Below are 13,893 nucleotides of genomic sequence, written 5' to 3' on the forward strand. Positions count from 1 at the left end.
GTAGCACAGGGTGACGGTGAAACCGTAAAGAAAAAAGTGTAATAGCATGTTACTTAGCTTTCCAGTGCCCAATATGGACATAGATATAATAATATTAACACTGTTAACTGGTTTTCAACTTTCAGAACAAATAATGGAAGACTTAATTATGGTTATTAAATGAAATGTAATTATTAACCTTAGTAAAATAAAAGTGGCCAGTTGAGAGATGGAATCAGACAGAACTGAAAGGAAAGGTAGTATTTCTATATAACTTATAATGTACAGAGTCAAACGATACTGCCTTAGATTAATGAGACCAAATGTTAAAAAAGGTGGAGGGGGGATTGTAGAGGTGACCAAGAACAGAAATGGAATGATTATAAATACAGCTGATGGGATGGCAGAAGCAAACAAAATCAACATCTATGGTAACAGAAAGTAAACAGATAACATCTTAGGTTCATAAATAAAATGAGGTATAAAACATCTTAGAGACACAGAGGTCTGTGTCTCTAAAAAATTAAATAGCAGAAATGGGTAAAGATGAATATTATCTTTGAAGCAGAATTAGGTGTGCAACAGATGAAGGTGCTTTATGATAAATTTATTGTTTTTAAATCAAAATATGTAATACTTCGTAAAAACATAACCTTAAAAGATGTTTAAATAGACAGTAAACAAAAAATAGTGAAACTCAGTTAAGTCTAAACTGTTGACAACTTGGCTGTAAGTCTTAATGCAACTTTTCAAAGATTCTTCAAATAGAAAAGGAATTTGATAAAGAGAAAAATCAATCGTTAACCAAAATCTTAGATTATTTTAACAAAACTAGGTGATATGAAGGGTAGAAAAATATAGTAAGATTTCTTCTTGTTTGGGAACAATGCTATACATACTGTTTAACATATCATATTGACAAAGATATCAATTCAGATAGAATCTTTAAAAATGTAAGGGTATCTTTTAGGGAAACAAGCTGTTAAATCTTCCAAACTGGAGCGTTCGTTCTCCGACTTACAGAATCTAATGAAATCTACTGTATTTACACCAAGAAAACCACTCACATAATAAAATTTTGCAGCTATTTTCGATAGAACTGATGACTTAAACCATGAGCTGATTTTTTTTAATTTTTGTTGGAGTATAGTTGCTTTACAGTGTTGTGTTACTTTCTGCTGACAGCAAAGTAAATCAGCTATATATATACATATATCCCCTCTTTCTTGGATTTCCTTCCCATTTAGGTCACCGCAGAGCACTGAGTAGAGTTCCCTGTGCTATACAGTAGGTTCTCATTAGTTAGTTATTTTATACATAGTTTCTATAGTGTATGTATGTCAATCTCAATCCCTTCCAATCCCCTTTTCCCCCCAGGAGCTGATTCTTTAAGGAAACCAATAAAATTGACAAACTTCTGCAAAGTCTCACCAAGCAAAATATGAGGAAAAAATGAATACATACATTCCCATTGGCATACAAAAATACTGTAATGGCTCTTTTCTTGAAATAAAATTTCTTGACCCTCCCCACATCCTTCTAACTACAGTAAAATTCACTGCTCTTCTTTATAGTAGAACTCCCCAAAAAAGCCATTTATATCCACAGCATCTCCACTTCCCTCTCTCCCAATTTCATTTGAGCCCACTGAAATCAGACCTTTTCCCCTCAACTCCATGGGAATTACTTTGTGAGGATCTGCGGCCTTCACATTGCCAAATGGCAAATTTTGGGTCTTCTTAGACAGCATCTCAGCAACATTCAACAGGGTGATCATTCCCTCCCTGAAATCGTTTCTTCACTTGGCCTCAGATTTACCACCTCACCAGCAGCCCCCTGTCAATTCTGTGGATCCTCCTTCTCCTCCAAACCTCTAAATCCTGGAGAGCCAGGGCTTGGTCCTCAGATCTCGCCTCCTCTTTGTAACACTCCCTACGAGAACTCATCCAGACTCACAGCGTGGACACGATCACTCATGGACTTACTGTACACTCTCATATTTATATTTGGTCTAATCTCGACTATTCTCTTGAACTTCGTACTCATGTATCCAACTGCATACTCAAATTACTACTTGTTTGTCTAACAGGCATTTCACATTTAACATGTCCAGAAACCTTGGTTCCTCCACCTCTAGTTAGGATATGTATCAAAATACTAACAATGGTTACATCTAGGTAATTTTTGTTTGCCTGTTCCTGCATTCAAATTATTAACCATAAACACATATTACTTTATAATCAGAAAAATGTTCAAAGAGACAACAAACCATAAACAAAAAAATACGCCTTCGGAAAAAATGCAATTCACATTTCTTTTGGCTGTCTTGAAGGCTCCCAAAGGATGTCAATTACTTTTTTCCCCCTTGATAATGGATACTTCCTCCACTAGTCAGGATATTGGTTTGTCACTATCTAGAAAATTCATGGGCAACTCTAAAACACAGCAGCCTCCACTGATATCTTCAAAGTAAACACAAAAGAGTAAATTAAATTTTATAGAAATTTAAAATAAAAAGATGCTGTGATGTGGAAAAAGAGAACCCTGTTACAGGAAAATAAGGAGAAAAAACCCATCAAGTCAGGTCTAGCACTGTGTACCCTTGAGACTTAAGGAGGGAGCCCCTGCCCTACTTATGTCACAAAGCCCTTCGAAAAGGATAAAGTGCTAAACACCAAATATACATAATTATGAAATGCAAAAGAAAATCAATTTTAGGTATTTTAAAACAACCAGCAGCATGATATTGAAAAGAACGGGAAGTACTGGGATATAATTAAGGTTCTACAGACATTACCAACGGTGTGATCTATAAGATACCTGACCTCACCCTTTAGGTTCCCCATAAGGAAAACAACATCAACACTTACTCTAAGGATTGAATGGCTGGGCGCATTTAATAGCACAGTGCCTGGCATGAGATCATTAACATTTTATTATTATTATTGCCATCTTTATCCAAAAGTTGATGAAAAGAATACTGCATTTTCAAAGGTTCTACAAACCCAAGAGTTAAACTACAAAATACAGAGATTTCTGAACCTTTAAGAATGAAATGTCAGTAAGCCTAATAAAGATCTCAACAAGATAAAAAGAAAATATTAAAATTATACAAGTCTGCTCAAGAAAATTGATAATTTCACAGACCCAAAGAATTAGCAACTGAAAGAGCACACTCACCCAATACAACCCACTTCCACACTTTGGTTACAGATGAGGAAACTGAAGCCCTTAGAGGGTCAGTCACTTAGAGGTTAAAAAGTTCCTCTGCCCCAGGTCCAAATATTACATTTCAATTCATATGACATGGCCTGAATAGCAAGGTTGTTTTGAGGGTGGGGGTAAAAGTGAGGAGGATAAAAAAAACAAGACTAGAGGGAAATGTCTCAAGTATCCTGTGTGTGTGATGAGAACGTTAGACAAATTAAAAGGGGATTTATGGAATAGAAATTTTTCCTTATTACTCAATATTTAGTTTATTAATTTCTGATTAACACTTCTTGGATTACATAATCTCATATATCGTTAAAAAGAATCTGACACCAAACTATGCTGAACTTAAATCAAAGTTTGTAGTTATACCCAACTACATATGGAAAATTAAACGAAGGACACACAGCTCGAGATATTTCACCAAAAGTCACATTCCATATAGAATAATAAGTGTTCATATTCATAATGAAATATTCATATGTTATTTTGTTTTCAAACTGTAAAAATTATAACCGTGATTCACATTATTTACTTCTGATTGCCGAGAGGAAGTGAAAGCCCTAAAACTAGATCTAGGTCAGAATGATCCTCTGTAGGTCTAAGACTTGACAAATATAGCATGCAAAGTAACTGAAAAAACAAGCAAACCACCAAAAAGGTGCCCTTCAAATTCCCAACCATTCCTTAAACACCTTCTCACCCCAACTCATAATAAATTTGAGTCAAAAAAAAGGATTAAGAGGAAAAAATGTTAAGTAACAATGTTAATTAAATAAGGCAGCAGTTACAGTAGAGCAATTAGAATATGAATCACAGATATGAAACTTTTTAATTTTAGTAGAGGTACTAAATTGAAATGCTTTATTTAAAGATAACCTAATCCACTAATCCCTGGTAGGCACTATAGTACTAGGTATCTCAATATACATAGCTAAAACTAAAATTTTAAAATCTATTTCTTGTTATTGATGTTAACTTGGAAGTCAAAATTACCATCTCTAAAATGGAGATTAACGAGCTGTAGACTTTCCACCTGAGCCCTCAGATAGCTACTTTCCAATATACAGTCACAAGATTTAGTCAAATAAGTAATAATTTGAGGCCTGTAAAAAAAAAAAAAAAAAAGCTGAAATATTTCTCAGTTCAAATATTATTTGAGGAACAACTGAGTAGGTAAATACTATTGATTTTTTACCTGAGATGAAAATTATTTTGGCAGTATTGTCTTTCTAAATTCTATCCAAAAAAGTAACACCATTTCAGAAGCCTACCCTAACCATCTATCACAGCTATTCGTTATTCTCAAATAGAAAAAAAACTATTAGTAATTATTTTCTATTTTATGAATTTACAACACTAAGTATTTATGTATTTACATTATTTGTTTGCCTTTCTCATCCATACAAAGCATCAAAACTTAGGATTGAGAAGAAGGAACAAGAATGAAACACAAGTCCTTTGAACATATCAAAGTGCAGTAAACAGTTTAGGAGTACTACAGGAACACTGTATAAAATTAAAGTGGAATTATTCTTGAAGTGTGAAAGGAATGGCAAATAAACTAACCACAGGACAGCTTTCCCTCCTAGAAGAAGAATGAGTGTGTAAAGAGGGAGTGATGTTCCTGTTTGTATCCCAGATTCAAGAATGTGGGTTCCAAAGAATGCTGGCCTATCCAGGCAATGAATCAACCATTCCATTCAAACCAGACTAGCCTCACCACTCACTGAGAGCCACAGACATCACAGATGGGCATGCCCTACAGAGTAAGAGAGAGAGTGGTCCTCTTGGTATAGACACAATCAGAAGCTACAAGATATTATTATGTATTCTTCTTTCCCTGAAAGTATTAGGAGAATAGCAGAGAACCTTAGAACTATTTAGAGTAGCAGTCCCCAACCTTTTTGGCACCAGGGACTGGTCTCATGGAAGACAATTTTTCCACGGATGTCAGGGAGGATGGTTCAGGCGGTAATGTGCACGATGGGGTGCAGCAGATGAAGCTTCGCTCACTTGCCCACTGCTCACCTCCTGCTGTGCAGCCCAGCTCCTAACAGGGCCCAGTACCAGTCTGTGGCCCGGGGGTTGGGGACCCCTGGTTTACAGTACTGAAAGAAATGTATTCCTACTACATGTAATTTTTTGGATAGAACAGGCAAATTTTTAATTTTAAAATCATTTTAAAATAAAACATTTATTTGATCTGACTGTAAAAATACTACTTGATCATAGTAGGATACATAAGAGGAAAAAAATCACCAAAAACTCCAAAGACAATCACATTTTCTTTTTCTACTCAGAAGTATGTGTCTGTGTGTAGTGTTGATATAAGTAGCAGGCAAGGATGACACTGTTGGCCATCCAGTTCCATTCGCCCCCTCATTTTCTAACCACATCCTGATTGTGCCCACAAATCTGCTCTCTACCTGAGGCCATGAGTTTCTGGGGTAGCAAACCCCAGTCCCAACCCAAGATGAATCCCAATCCATTTAAGCCAATCACAGTGGTCCCACTTCTCTTGACGTTGACTGATTTAGGCGTAAACTTATGCAATGCTGGCCCTAGTCCCAACCCAAGATGAATCGCAATCCATTTAAGCCAACCACAGTGGTCCCACTTCTCTTCACGTTGACTGATTTAGGCGTAAACTTATGCAATGCTGGCCCCACAAAGGAGAGGCTAGGGTGGTATTCACTATGAGGTCTTTGGGAAAGGCTTTTATCACTAATAAAGAGACATCACAGAAAAAAAAAAGTCTTCTTCCAAGAACCTCAGTTATATTTACTGGTACACTTGAACTTGTGCCAGTCATCTTGCAAACATAGGAGGAACTAGCCACAGACAAAAGAAAGACATATCCTGCACTTTCAACCTTTTCCCACTGACCTTATTTTTAAATACATACAGATGCAGACACACAACCTTCTTGACCCAACCTGCCCCAACTAAAATCTCTCTCTTCCCTACTCTTCATTGCTATGCTTCTTCAAAGAGTGGTCAAAACAAGCTGCCTCCTCCACTAAATTATGCATTCATCACTGACATTCCTAAGGCTTTCTTAATTTCCCAAAACTTAGGCTTCTCATATCCTATGGTTTCAAGCCACATCTTACATGTTGCTATTTTAGCAATTAACACATGCTATAGTAATGGTCTGCCTGTCAGACTGTAACCTCTGAATAATTCTGTATTGCCAACATCTAGAAAAGTTCCTGGCATATCAAGGCACAAATATTTGTTTCATAAACCAAATGTACACCCAATACCTAACACGTAGGCATACCATGAATGTTGAAATAAGTTTAGCAACCCTACTATCTACTCACACCAGAATATGTGTTTGAGTGTAAACTGGGGAGAAGAACAACATGCACAGGAAGATAAGAGACCAAAGTGCCTTGAAACTTAAAAACACAATTATTCTTTACTCCCCAGGGATCAGAGAGCTGGTCAAAGTTAACTCAGCAGGAGAGAAGAGGATGTTTCCACACTGGTGTATGAGAAGCAATGGCAGGGAGGTGTGCTAGTATCTGAGCAGCTCTGCCACTGGTGAGCACTGTTGCCAACCTGCTCCAGAGAGGAAAAGGTGTCCCAGACCTCCTGGGGTCTGGAACAGGCAACAATCCAGGCCAGTGACAACAGACATGCGCTCAAAGGCAAAACACGTTTTTTTAAAAAACCCAGAGAAATATATCTAGAGCTTGAACAGTACTTGCAACAGTCCAAGAGACAATGAAGCAGGCAAAGTTGGTCATAGCTAAGACTCATCCCTAAGCAGCATTTCCTTTGATATCTCTGGATGACAACTGGGAATGAAGGAATGAAGCAAAGATCACTATTCAGCTGGGCAAAATTCTTTTCTACTTCAAAAGTCTCTTACTAATGTAGGAAAACTGATTAAAAGGGCAATGTCTTTTTTCTTACTTCCCCTTCTAATTTTAGTAGTAAATCCTATCTAGAGGAGCCCTGCTGGGAACACTCCTCAGAAAAACAGAGTAAATAGAGACATCAGGTACTCTGAAAATGTAAAGTGTCTTGGGCCAAGATTTGACAACCACTTTACATTTTATAAAATAACAGTTCAGTGCAAAATACTCAGTAATGAAATTACTGATCTTACCAAAACGCACTTACTCCAAATTTACAAACTAATAATTACAACCTAATAAGTTCATTGAAAGACTAATAAATCTTTTATAGCCACCTATTTTATAGCAAACTCTCTGATGGATAAGTACATCTCCTCACTGATTTAACTGACTTCCAAAAGACGCTGGCACATTTTAGAGAAGGAATAAGGCATTAAGGATATGAAGAAACCAGCAAGTAGGGTCTTCCCATTTTTTCAATAAGACCCTAAGAGTTCATCTCCTTAGGCCAAAAACATCTCCCCTGGGAATCCTAGAGGATGACCAGTCAGTAAAAAGAAGAGATTAATGACAGGGGAAAAAAAAAAAAGGCAGAAGAGGGAGGTAAGATATTCCCCATACCAGGTTTAGTCTATAACCTTAGAGGTGGGATATTGACAAGGTCCAGGCACAAAGGAACTGAAAAAATGACCCCACTATATAAAACACTTTTTAATGTAATTCCACTTTAATGGGGGATGGGGAAGTGCAGTAAAGCTAACCACTATGACTCTGATTCAATCTAAGAAATGACCAATTAAAAAAGTGAAAATGACTTTACCAGATAGAAGCTAAGAACAGTTATTTTCTTACAAAAATATCCTTTGGGGACTTCCCTGGTGGCGCAGTGGTTAAGAGTCCACTTGCCAATGCGGGGGACATGGGTTCGGGCCCTGGTTGGTGGGATCCCACATGCTGCGGAGCGGCTGGGCCCCTGCGCCACGGCTGCTGAGCCTGCGCTCTGGGGCCCGCAAGCCGCCGCTGCTGAGCCCATGTGCCGCAACTGCTAGGGCCCGCGCCCCTGGAGCTCCTGCTCCGCAACGAGGGAGGCCACTGCGGTGGGAGGCCCGCACCGCAGCGAAGAGTGGCCCCTGCTTGCAGCAGCTGGAGGGAGCCCACGTGCAGCGGCGAAGACACAACGCAGCCAAAAGTAAATAAATAAAATACATAAATTTATAAAATATATATATATCCTTTGATTACTAACTTTCCTAAGGCATTAAGAAAATGACTTAAATTTATTTTTAAAAGAATATGATTTGCACACAGCTTCACCTGCACTGATGTAACATTTTCTAAACGGTGCCAGTACTGAGAAAGGAGCCAGCAGCCCGCCAACTCCACTGCATGCCCACAGTGCTCCTAGGACAGTCATTAACAACCAAGATCCTGGCAACTACTATTTCTTTGTTCCTTATATTTGCTTGGGGACAATTTTTATGATCCTACTAATATTCTATAAATTGTCCCTGATCCTAAATAAAACAAAGGATCTGTTCCCGAGGAGTGATCATATTAAAGAAAAGTATTAGATGTATAAGAGGTTTAGCATCTAGACAACCCAAATTATATTTTGCTCAATCCAATTCTAAGTCAATTACAAGGAAAAAGAAGTCAGAAGACAAATTTTCTTTCTATCTCAGGAGATGAACTAAATGATTTAAATCCAGGTGCTTCCTCAATCCTCACACCAATGATGGAAACAGAAAGTAGAATTCTAAATGATCAAGGGTTTCAATTCGGTGCATATTTAAAATAACTTAAGAGGTACAACATATACCGTTTTCTCTTTCACTCTTTAAAAAACCCCAAGTTTCAAAACCACAGAACTAAAATGAATCCATATTATACTAGTGCAGCAACTGACAGTTTACTGAACAAACAGCCAAAGCACGTTCACTGTTCCATGGAGATAAACAGAAGACATGTATCTTCATTAAGAAACTTACACTTTAGTCAAAAGGATGGTCAAAATGTTTGACACAACCTTTCTGAATTACTAACAGGTGCAAGAAGCCACATGACAAACATATTTACTGTTTATCATGGATAATTTTTCTATATTAGCACAAACATGTCATTTAAAGAAAATACAATACTTAGAAGTAACTGGCAGGTAAATTTACATTCTAAATGTTCACTGCAAGTCAGTTATGAGAATCAAAAAATGAGTTCTGTCCTGATGTTAATAAGCAGGAAGGGGGTAGACAGGTTACTAACCCTGCTGGACCACAGTGCCCTCAATTATAACATGAAGAATAGATTAGATGCAGGATGGCAGATGTTATTTCTTCAAAAGCCAATTCCAAATAACTGGTGAAAACTGCCTCTAGAGCATTTTGCTGGGACTGTTAGATTCCTTTACTAAAAAGCCATGTCCTATGTTACTTGCCCTCAGAAGTTGGGTGTTTGAGATGCTGCTACTGATTTGTCAGAATGTTCACTTGAGTTGTTTTCCCAGTAGCAGCCACGTGCTGTACACCCACGCTTCTCCTCACTCTCTCCTCTGATCAGTCCGTGAAATGCAGCTCAGGGAGGCTGCAAAATGTGGCTGTGTAACCAAGCGCTTCCCTGATTCTGAAGAACAGACAATAACAACTAATGCGTACTGATGTTTAATATGGAGCCAGCACTGTTCTAACTGCTTAACACATATTAATGCACTTTACAACAACCCCTATGATATAGATTCTATTATCATCATCCCATTTTACAGATGATAAAAAGAGGCACAACTAAGTGAAGTAACTTGTCTAAGGCTTCACAGCAGGTAAGTAACAAAGCAAGAACTTGACCTTCGGCAGTCTGGCTCCAGATGGCCCACTTTTAACGACTTTGCTTACTGCTTCTCTGTCAACTGTACAGTGATCAAATCTACAACTTCAGTTTTCTTAATGCTATGCACTAAGCCAGAAGCCCAGGTTTCATGGTGGTATAAGTCTATATTTTATCTGCAGTCTTGAAATGTTTACTTTCTCCAAGGGGCCTGGATTCTGGCAAATAATGCTCAAATTACCCATACCTTGAGCTTCGGCATATTATCTTGTTTGGCATATTTTAAAAAATCGTAATAGTTTTCTAAGTCACCCATTCAGCCACACAAAATACACCCTCCATTTAGTAGAACCCTCAGAAAATGGAGTTTAGGGTTAAAGTAATTCTCCCATTAACAGAACATTAGTCAGAAAATTGGGAGGACGAGATGATTCTTAAAACGTAAGTCTGGGAGAGGATCAGCACTGTGAAGAGAAGTAGCCAGGGGAATGCCACTTCCCAAGTGATTTGCTGGATGTGAAGTCTTATTAATCCTTGTTAAAGGGGCCCCTTGTAAACCTGGCCCCCAAAAATGCAGACTTCAAGGAGTAACAGTGATCTTTCAAAGAACTTGTTATATACAAACTATACTCCAATGTGCAGATTATCTTCTGGTGGTCCCATTATACCCTTTTTACCTATTACTACACTTCAAATCATACCCATGAAACAAACCAACCGTCTGGCTTGTCTCCAAATTCAAAATACACGGTATTATATGTAATAGGCAACAATGTATTTTTTGTTATTTCCATTCTCCACATCAACAATGCAATAAGAAATTTACACTTAAGCTTCTAATCTTTAAAATACAGCATAAAAAGAATAGAACTACATGTGAAATAAAAATTAAAATGAATTAAGAACATGTGAAAGAATGACAGCTTTCAAGAGGAAATCACGTTTTAAAAAAAAAGTACCCCAGTTGTTGAAAGAGTGTTACTGGCAGTGGTTAACAAACTCTTTATGTTCCCCAACAGAAAAGGGGTGGCATAAACCCAAGTTATATAACATGCAGGTACTACTGTTACCCTATATCTTGAAAATGAATGTCTTTCTGATTTTATATAAAAGTGAATTTTCAAAAAATCAAGGGTTTATTATTTTCTTCCAAATGAATCATCTTGCACTCACCTTAGACGCCCTAATCCCTAAAAAATTCATGATTTTTAATGTCTTCTAGTCCCAAACGTAAAGCATCTTTTTCTACTACAGAATGTTTTAATGAGCTACCGTCAATAAGAATCAGTCATTCTTCTGACCACAGATAAGGGTCAGATCCCCCCCACTCCACATTTCCCTTCCCTAAACTCTGTTAGCAATAGGGACTGTATGCTTGGGTCCTGTGCTCATTTTTAAAGCAAGAAGTAATGATCCGAGATGGAAAGACACCAGCGCCATCACTAAGACAATGATCCATATGGTTTGCCTTTCACCCGACAGTGCTTTCAGACAGTGCTTTCAAGACTTGACCCAAAGAGACTTGTTAATTTCACCCACATTCTCCCTCCCCTCCTCTCTGCCACCAGAAACAACTAGTGTATGTATGAAAAGCCAGGGGCCATGAAAACCACGAGGAAGGCTCCTTTTGTGTTCTCCTAAAGAAATCTTTATGAAGAACAAATTAAGTTCACTTTCTGAAATGTATAAACCACAAAACAACAAAACCACAAAAGGGAAACTAAGTACAATAAGAAGAGTAAATATTTTTGTTACAATACTATTAAGAGGTGACTCCTAGCTGCAAATTTCTTCCTCAGTTTTAGCTCTCTCCAGCACAAACTTCTCAGGCAGTAGGTCACGAGGCTGCTCTGTGTTTACCCACCACCTCAGCGCTCCTTGGCCACTTCCTAAGAGCGCTGGCACCTCACCCACTGATTACCTGTATCAACACAGACAACCCCAGCTTCAGGCCTCTGAAGCAACCCCTCTTGAGTGCTCCTTGGCCTTTTACAGTGGAGGCATGTGATGAGAGTATCTGCACCAGCTGTTCCTAATTACCTCTCAGGCTGGGGCGAATGACTCAGCAACCCAACTTTTTTTAAGGAGTCATCTACCTTGTTAGCCAACCAACATATTGAACAATGGTAAACCACTTGACAAAGCCACAGGTTAAACAACAATAATGCACGATGCCATGCCATCACTTAAACCAAGGCCATCCTACTCCCAGCTGACTCACCAAGTGTTTTTTCCCCAGGCTTCTTTAATCCAAAGGCTGAAGTGGCAAGCGCCTTCAAGCCCAGCCCAGCCCTTGCACCACTACCCAAGACAAGGAAGAAGCAGCCGGCCTCTTCCCACTTCTCTGCTTGACCATGTGAAGCGCTCAAGCGCTCTGACACTAACACCTCCGGTGTTTCCACCCTTTATCTTTCGGAACTGCTTGAAATGCAAACCCTCCTGGATATAAGCAGTGTTATACTACATGAACAAAGACCTAGTCGTGGCACCCTCCAGACCCAATACTGATAGAATTCTCCCAAAAGATAGGCATCCCTACAAAACAGCCTTTGTTCCTTCAAGCGTGACATTGGAGCCTGTTTTTCCCACACACGTTCTTTCACAATCACTACTACGCTATACCTTGAATCAGCCCGAATTCAACGCAGAAGGCTCACTGCACAAAAACCTTCTGTACAATTCTACTCAGTGACATTAAACTACCGTGCAAGAAAGAGAAAGCCATGGCACTCGCGTTTCATTAGACAAGCACAAAGCTGGTGTCTCTACGATCAACACCCACTCTCACCCGACTGTGGGAGTCTTTAATTACAACGCGCGGGCAAAACTCCAACAAAGGGAGCCCTGGGATCTCCGGGCCCCCAAACCAATCTTCGCTAAACCCAGCCCCGCAGGGTGGTATTTTTTGCTCCAGCCACGAACTCGGCCTTTCTTACGTGATTACACGCGCGACCTACACCCAGGCTGGGCAGACGGGAGGCAAACAGCTCGCCGGACGCGGCGGCTAACGAGAGTGGTGGGAGAGGGCGGAGGGATGATACTGAGCCGGGCCGGCCGCGCGGGCGGTGCTGATGTGTCACAGCCCCGGCGGGCCGCGCGCCGGCTGGGGATTGGGGGGGGGGGGGGTGCCGGGCTCGGACCCGGGTGCCCGAGAGGCGGGGGAGGGGGAGCGGGCGCCCGGGCCCCAGTACCTCCCGGCCCCCCGCCGGCCGGCCCGTGATAAAGTACAGCGCGGGCCCGTAAACAACGGCGCCGGCCGCGCGCGGGGCCACGGGGCGCCGACCCGTCGCCCCTTCCGGCGGACGAGGCCACTTCCAGGAAGGGGAGCTGCAGCCGCCCCCCGCGGGCCCCGCTTAATGCCCCCCGCCCAAAAAGCAGCAGCCCCGGTCTCCCTCACCGCCTCCCCAGGACCTGCCCGCGGACCGCCCCTCACAGGCCGGCGGCCCAGACCGCGCGCGAGACGCCGCCGCGCGGACCCTGCCGGGGAAGGGCGCCCGGGACAGGCGAGCCACTCACCAGAGCCGAGGCGCGACGCAGCCCGACTGACGGCAGCGAGCGAGCCTGGCGGGCCGCGCGGGCAGCTATCAGGTGACTCACTCCGTCTCCGCGGCCGGCCGCCCCTCCCCTCTCCTTCCTTTCCCTTTCCTCCCTCGCCTTCCCTCCCTTCCCCTCTCGTTCCTCCCCTTCCCTCCGCAGCCGCGGCCTCCGCCCCCTCCCGGCGCCCAAGCCCCGCCCGCCTCGCGAGGTCCCGCCCCGTAGGCCTGCCTCGCGAGACCCCGCCCTTCCCGCTCTGTAGCGCCTAAACCCCGCCCTCACTAGAGGCCCCGCCCCGCCAGCCAGGAAGCCTCGGTACGCGGATCCCTGCGGCTTCCTGCGCGTAGCCGAAGCCCACACGAGGGTATGCAGGGAGGTATCGCGCAAGCCCTGGGCAGGGCAGGCCTCGAGGAGGCGGCGGCGGGGTCCCGCAACCTCCGTGGCAGCGCCCCTGTGCGAGCGCAGGCCGCAGCCTGAACGAAAA

At 41.6% G+C, this 13,893-nt stretch overlaps 1 protein-coding gene across 3 annotated transcripts in view; it reads right to left on the reverse strand.

Moving 5' to 3' along the window:
• Positions 1 to 13,499, reverse strand: part of BACH1 (BTB domain and CNC homolog 1) — a 46,837-nt gene extending 33,338 nt beyond the window's left edge. For 2 of the 3 annotated variants that reach the window (XM_060010409.1, XM_069540627.1), the window contains exon 1: positions 13,392 to 13,499. The gene's annotated coding sequence lies outside the window, so the exon portion shown is untranslated. The remainder of the gene's footprint in view (positions 1 to 13,391) is intronic. The other variant, XM_060010408.1, reaches the window with a different exon arrangement.
• Positions 13,500 to 13,893: the final 394 nt, after the last annotated feature.

This window comes from Delphinus delphis, chromosome 4 (assembly GCF_949987515.2).
Source record: "Delphinus delphis chromosome 4, mDelDel1.2, whole genome shotgun sequence".
Taxonomy (NCBI): domain Eukaryota; kingdom Metazoa; phylum Chordata; class Mammalia; order Artiodactyla; family Delphinidae; genus Delphinus; species Delphinus delphis.